This window comes from Artibeus jamaicensis, unplaced genomic scaffold (genome assembly GCF_021234435.1).
Source record: "Artibeus jamaicensis isolate MK-2021 breed Jamaican fruit bat unplaced genomic scaffold, CSHL_Jam_final contig_601, whole genome shotgun sequence".
Lineage (NCBI taxonomy): Eukaryota > Metazoa > Chordata > Mammalia > Chiroptera > Phyllostomidae > Artibeus > Artibeus jamaicensis.
Window position 1 is genome coordinate 101,004 of NW_026521902.1, and position 8,100 is coordinate 109,103.

An 8,100-nucleotide genomic window follows, 5' to 3' on the forward strand; every position below is an offset into this window, starting at 1 on the left:
TTAGGTTGCCCCCCGCTGTGAGGGGTCTTACCCATCATTGACTTCTGACCAAGCTTTGGGGACAGGGAGAGGAACTGAGGCAGCGTTTGCTACCAGAGACAGGCTTTGTCTCCTGTGGCTGGCATTCCAAAGGTCATCTCTCGCCCTTAGCCACAAGGGGCAGAGATACAATTCCTAAAACTAGGCAGAGTGGTCTACTACACTGGGGATTTTCTTGAGACAGCCATTCATCCTACTCCCCACCCAGCCAGGTAGCAATCCTGAGGTTGGGCAGAAGGCCCTCTGTTCCCCCATAGCACTAAGAAGCATTAGCACCAAAACCCGTGGGTCCCAGGCAGCCTGCCCTAGCATGTGCCCACACCCCAGCCTAAAGAGATAACCCTGGGGAAAGAGGGTTCTGAAGAAGACCTGGATCCCCCACCTAAGGCACTGGGGAGAGGCACCAGACTAGCTCTTTGGAAAGTGCTCACAAGACTGGCTGAGTACACACTGGGAAGGGGCAAATGCCACACCAATTGCCCCTCAGCCCACTGCAACCAACAAGACCAGAAAAACTGGTATGGCCAGTTTGAAACCAACAAGAGGTGTTTTTTGTTCATTTGTTTTTAAGCAATTTTTATTTTTTATTTTGTTTTATCTTTTAATACCTTTTCCTTCTCTTTCCATCTTTCTTGTCTTATTTCTTTTTCCTTTCTTTCCAATTTTATCTCTTCTTCCTTCCTTCTCCTGACTGTTATTAATACCCACAAGAGAGACAAAAAACTTGGAACTGTGAAAGGACCAGAGTAGGACCCAAAGAGAGGGCATCCCAACAGTTGAGACAGTGAAACAAATTTCACTTTGCTATTGCAGAGAAAGTAAAAGTTACTGCATATTTGTATTATTATTTTTTATTATTCTCACTTCTTTTATTTTCATAGTATTTTTGTATTCCTCTCCTTTCTGTATAGTCTCCTTTGCTTGGCTGGTTACATTGTACCACTTGACAGGTTTCCTCTGTTCTCTCTTCCACAGTGTATTGCTAATTAACTATCCTTCACGTCACTTGTGTTCCTTTAGCACACTACTCAAAGTCCTATACCCTTTATTCTTGTTGTCCATATCACATAGATTCTGTCATATGATTATTGCTCTAATATTATTGTAAATAATACCTATTCCATACATGGTAAATACTTCACTACCCCTAACCCTAACCCTAAATGCTAACCCTAGCCCTAGCCCTAACCCTAACCTCTAATTTTAGCCCCTAACCCTAGCCCTAGCCCCTACCCTAACCCTAGCCTTAGCCCTAACTCTAACCCTAGCAATATCCCTAGTCCTAAACCTAACCCTAACCCTAAACCTATCCCTAAACCTGGCCCTAGCCCTAGCTCCTAGCCCTAGCACCTAGCCCTAATCCTAGCCTTAGCCCCTAACCCTAGCCCCAAACCCTAGCCCTAACCCTAATCCTAGCCCCAAACCCTGGCCCTAACCCTAACCCTAGCCCTAATTCTAACCCTAGCCCCTACCCTAACCCTAGCCCTAGCCCTAGCCCTAACCCTAAACCTAACCCTAAACCCTAACCCTAACCCTAATCCTAGCCCTAACCCTAGCCCCTGGCCCTTAGCCCCTGGCTTCTAGCCCCTGACCCCTAGGCCCTAGCCCCCAATCCCTAGCCATAACACTAGCCCTGACCCTAGTCCTGCCCCCTAGTCCTAAGCCCTGACCCCTAGCCCTGGCCCTAACCCCTGACCCTGACACTAACCCCTGGCCCTAACCTCTGATCCTAACCCCTGGCCCTGGCCATAGCCCTAGCTTTAACCCTAGCCATGGCCCTAGACCCTAGGCCCTGGCTCCTAGCCCCTAAGTCCTAAGCCCAAAGCTCTAAGCCCTACCCCCTAGCCTTTGTCCTAACTCCTGTCCCTAGCCCCATCACCAACCTTGTGCCAGACCCCTGACCCATGACTCCTGATTCTGACTCTAGCCCCTAGCCCTTAGCCTCTCCCCTTCTCTGACCTTAACCAGGCCCATAACCTATTGCTCACAATAATACAACTTCTTTGAAGCAAGTCTACCTGTTTGAGTTTCAGCTGTTGTGATCTTTCTTTTGCCCCATGATCTCTTCTCTGCCATGTTCATGTAATAAGTGTAGTGATCATCTACCTATTTATGTTGAAATGATGCTTTCCTTACCTTCCCAAAGAGAGTCCCATGTAGAAATGCTCTCATGAATGCTGCTTGAGGGCTGGTCCACTGCTGTCGAACTCAGCGATGAACATAAACATCCTGGTGCCAATGATTTTCAGCGATGGATTTGGGTACTTTGAGTATGTCATCTGTTTCCCGAGTGGCCTCATGTGGTCAGTCCTCAGGCAACATCTGGACAGGATGGCCTCAACAGCAACTAGTCCATCTGATGTGTTCAGAATCCTGGCAAATTTCCAACATCAACCTATAAGGCAATTAAGACATGTTAGATCCATCGCAGCACCTTCTACATGCCCCATGTTGTTTCTTTGGTTTCGCTGACATTTTCACCCTTTTTTGATTTACAAACACTAGCGTACCAAAAACTTGGCTTCATCCACCTTCATTATCAAAATAACCATACAAACACTCAATAGTTTTAATAAACTTTCTTTATTATCCAATGCAGAGGAAACCAGCATGAACACATGCCCCAAAGGGCAACCAAGTGAAAAAATAGCAGTTCTATATTTTATTTTATTTCTTTTTAACCCATTATAGACAGTATCAAAGAAATTTTACTTTTCTCATTATATAAGGAAGATGCAACAAAGTGAATGACAATGATATTCAAGCATACTTAGAATGTTTTTTTTCTTTTTTAAATTTTATTTAGTTATTTTTCAAGTACAGTTTTTTGTCTATTTTTCTCATCCCAGCCTCCCCCACCCCTTGCTCCCCACCTCCCTCCCATTTCCACCCCCCCTTAGTTCTCGTCCCTGTGTCCTTCCTATTTGTTCCTCCAAATCCCTCCCCCTTTTTCCCCTTAACTTCCCTTCCTTCTCCCCTCTGGTCACTATCCCCTTGTTCTCTATTTCAGTGTCTTTGTTTTTTTTTTTTTCTGCTTGCTTGTTTGTTTTGTTGTTTAGCTTCCTGTTAAAGGTGAGATCATATGGTATTTGTCTTTCAGCACCTGGCCTATTTCACTCAGCATAATGCTTTCCAGTTCCATCCATGTTGTTGCAAATGGTAGTAGCTCCTTCTTTCTCTCTGCAGCATAGAATTCCATTGTGTATATGTACCACAATTTTTGGATCCATTCATTTACTGATGGGCACCTAGGTTGCTTCCAACTCTTGGCTATTGTAAATTGTGCTGCTATGAACATTGTGGTACATAGGTTCTTTGATATTGATGTTTTAGGATTCTTAGGATATAATCCCAGCAGTGGAATTGCTGGGTCAAAAGGCAGGTCGATTTTTATTTTTCTGAGAAAAAATCCATACTGTTTTCCATAATGGTTGTACCAGTCTGCACTCCCACCAACAGTGAACTAAGGACCCCGTTTCCCCCACAACCCCTCCAACATTTGTTGTTTGTTGCTTTGTTTATGATAGCCATCCTGACTGGTGTAAAGTGGTATCTCACTGTGGTTTTAATTTGCATCTCTCTGATAGCTAATGATATTGAGCATCTCTTCATGTGTCTCTGAATGTTCTGTATGTCCTCCTTGGAGAAGTGTTTGTTCAAGTCCTTTTCCCATTTTCTAATTGGGTTGGGTGTCTTCTTAGAGTGGAGTCGTGTAAGTTCTTTGTATATTTTAGAGATTAAACCTTTGTCTGAGGTATCATTGGCAAATATGTTTTCCCATACAGTTGGTTGTCTTGCTAATTTAATACTGTTTTCTTTAGCCATGCAGAAGCTTTTTATTTTGATGAGGTCCCATTTGTTTATTCTTTCCTTTACATTCCTTACTCTAGGGGATATATCATTAAAGAAGTTGCTGCATGAAATAGCTGAGATTTTCTTGCCAATGTTCTCCTCTAGGACTTTAATGGTGTTATGACTTACATTTAAGTCTTTTATCCACCTTGAATTTATTTTGGTGTATGGTGTAAGTCTGTGCTCAAGTTTCATTTTTTTGCATGTAGCTGTCCAGTTCTCCCAACACCATTTGTTGAAGAGGCTATCTTTACTCCATTTTATGTTACTGCCCCCTTTGTCGAATATTAATTGACTGTAGAGGGTTGGGTTGATTTCTGGGCTCTCTGTTCTGTTCCATTGGTCTATGTGCCTGTTTTTATGCCAGTACCAGGCTGTTTTGATTACAGTGGCCTTGTAATACAGTTTGATATCAGGTATTGTGATCCCCCTTACTTTGTTCTTCTTTCTCAAAAGAGCAGCTGCTATTCGAGCTCATTTATGGTTCCATATAAATTTTCGAAGTGTTTGTTCTATGTCTGTGAAATATGCCATTGGTACTTTAATAGGTATTGCATTGAATCTGTATATTGCTTTGGGTAGTATGGACATTTTGATGATGTTAATTCTTCCAATCCATGAACACGGTATATGTTTCCATTTGTTTGTGTCTTCCTTGATTTCGTTCTTCAGGGCTGTGTAGTTTTCTGCATACAGGTTTTTTACCTCCTTAGTTAGGTTTATTCCCAGATATTTCATTTTTCTTTTTGCTATATCAAATGGGATTTTTCTCTTTATTTCTGCTTCTGCTGATTCACTGTTGGTATACAAAAATGCCTTTGATTTCTGGATATTGACTTTGTATCCTGCTGTTTTGCCAAATTCATTAATTAGTTTGAGCAGTTTTTGGGTAGAGTCTATAGGATTTTCCATGTACACTATCATGTCATCTGCAAACAGTGACAGTTTTGCTTCCTCCTTTCCTATTTGGATGCCTTTTATTTCCTTTTCTTGCCTGATCGCTGTGGCTAAAACTTCCAATACTATATTGAATAGAAGTGGTGAAAGTGGACAACCTTGTCTTGTTCCTGATCTTAGTGGAAAAGCTTTTAGTTTTTTCCCATTGAGTATGATATTGGCTGTAGGTCTCTCATATATGGCCTTTATTATTTTGAGAAATGCTCCCTGTATTCCCACTTTGCTGAGTGTTTTTATCATAAATGGGTGTTGTACCTTATTGAAAGCTTTTTCCGCATCTATTGATATGATCATGTGATTTTTGTCTTTGCTTTTGTTTATGTGATGTATTACATTTACTGATTTGCGAATATTGAACCATCCTTGCATCCCTGGGATGAATCCTACTTGATCATGTTGTATGATCTTTTTGATATATTGTTGGATGCGATTTGCCAATATTTTGTTGAGGATTTTAGCATCTATGTTCATCAGCAATATTGGCCTGAAGTTTTCTTTCTTTGTTGTGTCTCTATCTGGTTTTGGAATTAGGATGATGCTGGCTTCATAAAAAGAATTTGGGAGTTTTCCATCATTCTGAATTTTTCAAATAATCTGTGGAGAATAGGGGTTAGCTCTTCCTTAAATGCTTTGTAGAATTCTCCTGTGAAACCATCTGGTCCGGGGCTTTTGTGTGATGGGAGTTTTTTGATTACTGCTTCAATTTCTTTTGCTGTTATTGGTGTATTTAGATTTTCTGCTTCTTTTTCACTGAGTTTTGGAAGATTGTATTTTTCTAGAAATGTGTCCATTTCCCCTAGGTTTCCAAATTTCTTGGCATACAGTTCTTCATAGTAATTTCTTACAATCTCTTCTATTTCTGTGGTATCAGTTGTAATCTCTCCTTTTTCATTTCTGATTGTGTTTATTTGTGTCCTCTCTCTTCTTTTCTTGATGAGCCTACTTAAAGGCTTGTCTATTTTGTTTATCTTCTCAAAGAACCAACTCCTGGATTCATTGATCCTTAAAATTGTGCTTTTAGTTTCTATGTCATTTAATTCTGCTCTAATCTTGGTTATTTCCTTCCTTCTGCTTGCTCTGGGCTGTCTTTGTTGTTGTTCCTCGAGTTCTTGCAGGCGTAGGGTTAGGTTGTTTGTTTGAAATGTTTCTATTTTCTTTAAGTAGGCCTGTATTGCTATAAACTTCCCTCTCAGGACTGCCTTCGCTGTGTCCCATAAGTTTTGGGTTGTTGTGAGATCATTTTCATTTGTTTCCAGAAATGTTTTGATTCCTTCCATAATTTCATTCTTGACCCATTCATTGTTTAATAGCATGCCATTCAGTCTCCATGTTTTGGGGTGCTTTGGTTTTTTTTTTCTTTGGGGTTGGTTTCTAATTTCAGTCCCTTGTGGTCAGAGAAGATGCTTGGTATGATTTCAATTTTCTTGAATTTGTTGAGGCTGCTTTTGTGTCCTATCATGTGGTCTATCTTTGAGAATGTTCCATGTACATTTGAAAAGAATGTGTATTTAGCTTCTTTGGGATGAAGGGCTCTATATATATCAGTTAAGTCCATTTCATCTAGGGTGTTGTTTAATGCCACAATATCTTTGTTGATAATTTGTTTGGAAGATCTGTCCATTTTTGATAGTGGGGTGTTCAAATCCCCTACTATGATTGTGTTGCTGTCAATATCTTTCTTGAAGTCCTCTAAAATTTTCTTTATATATTTGGGTGCTCCTATGTTTGGTGCATATATGTTTACGATGTTAATGTCTTCTTGGTGGATTCTTCCCTTGAGTATAATGAAGTGACCTTCTGGGTCTCTCTTCATGGCTCTTTTTTTTTAAGTTTATTGTGTCTGATATAAGAATTGCTACCCCCGCTTTTTTTCTTGTCCATTTGCTTGGAAAACTTGTTTCTAGCCTTTCACTTTTAGTCTGTGATGGTCTTTTGTCCTGAGGTGGGTTTCTTGTAGGCAGCATATGTGTGGGTCATGCTTTCTTATCCATTGAGCTATTCTGTGTCTTTTGATTGGAGCATTTAATCCATTTACATTTAAGGTTATTATTGATGGGTACTTATTCATTGCCATTTTTGTACCTGTATTCCTTTCTATCTCCCTCTTTTCCTTCCTTTCCTTAAAGCAGTCCTTTTAGTATTTCTTATAGAGCTGGTTTGGTGGAGGTGTGTTCTTTTAGACTTCTTTTGTCTTGGAGGCTCTTTATTTGGCCTTCTATCTTGATTGAGAGCCTTGCTGGGTAAAGTAGCCTTGGTTGTAGGCCTCTGGTTCTCATTACTTGGAATATTTCTTGCCATTCTCTTCCTGCTTGGAGTGTTTCCATTGAGGAGTCAGTAGCTAACCTTATTGGGGCTCCCTTGTATGTTACTTTTTTTTCCTCCCTTGCTGCCTTTAAGATTCTCTCTTTGTCTTGGAATTTTGCCATTTTGATGATGATGTGTCTTGAAGTGGGCCTCCGTGGGTTCCTCTTGGTTGGGACTCTCTGTGATTCCTGGATTTGTGAGACTTTTTCTCTCATCAAATTAGAAAAATTTTCTCTCATTACTCGTTCAAATACGTTTTCTATCCCTTGTCCTTCTTCTTCTCCTTCTGGTATTCCTATTATTCGGATATTATTACGTTTCATATTGTCTTGCATTTCTCTTAATCCTTCTTCATTCTTTCTGAGCCTCTTTTCATTTTCTTGCTCTTTCTGTGAGATGCTTTCTACCTTGTCCTCCAACTCACTAATCCTATCCACCGTTTCATCTATCCTACTTTGGAAACTTTCTACTGTGTACTTCAATTCGGAAATTGTATTCTTCATTTCCTCTTGTCTCTTGCTGATAGTTTCCATTTCCTTTTTGATGTTGCTGTAGTTTGCAGAGAGATCATTATAGTTCCCCTGTAGTTTCTGGTAGTTCACTGTGAGCTCTGTGAACTTCGTAATAACCAGTGCTTTGAATTCACTGTCTGATAGTTGATCAGCGTCTATTTCATCTAACATTCTTTCTGAAGTTTCCGCTTTTTCTTTCATTTGGGGATTGTTTCTTTGTCTTCCCATTGTTTTCTCTGCTTCCAAAATTGATCTGTTCTGAAACACTGGTTTTATGGTGTAAACTTCTGTGGTATGATCCTTGTGAAGTTCAGTGGTACAGACTCCTTGAAGTTTCTTGATGTTCTTCGTCTCCACCTACACTCACGCTGGTCCTCGCGCTGGTCCCTGCGTTGGTCGCCTACCACTGCTGAATGTCCCGGCTCTAGTAGCCGCC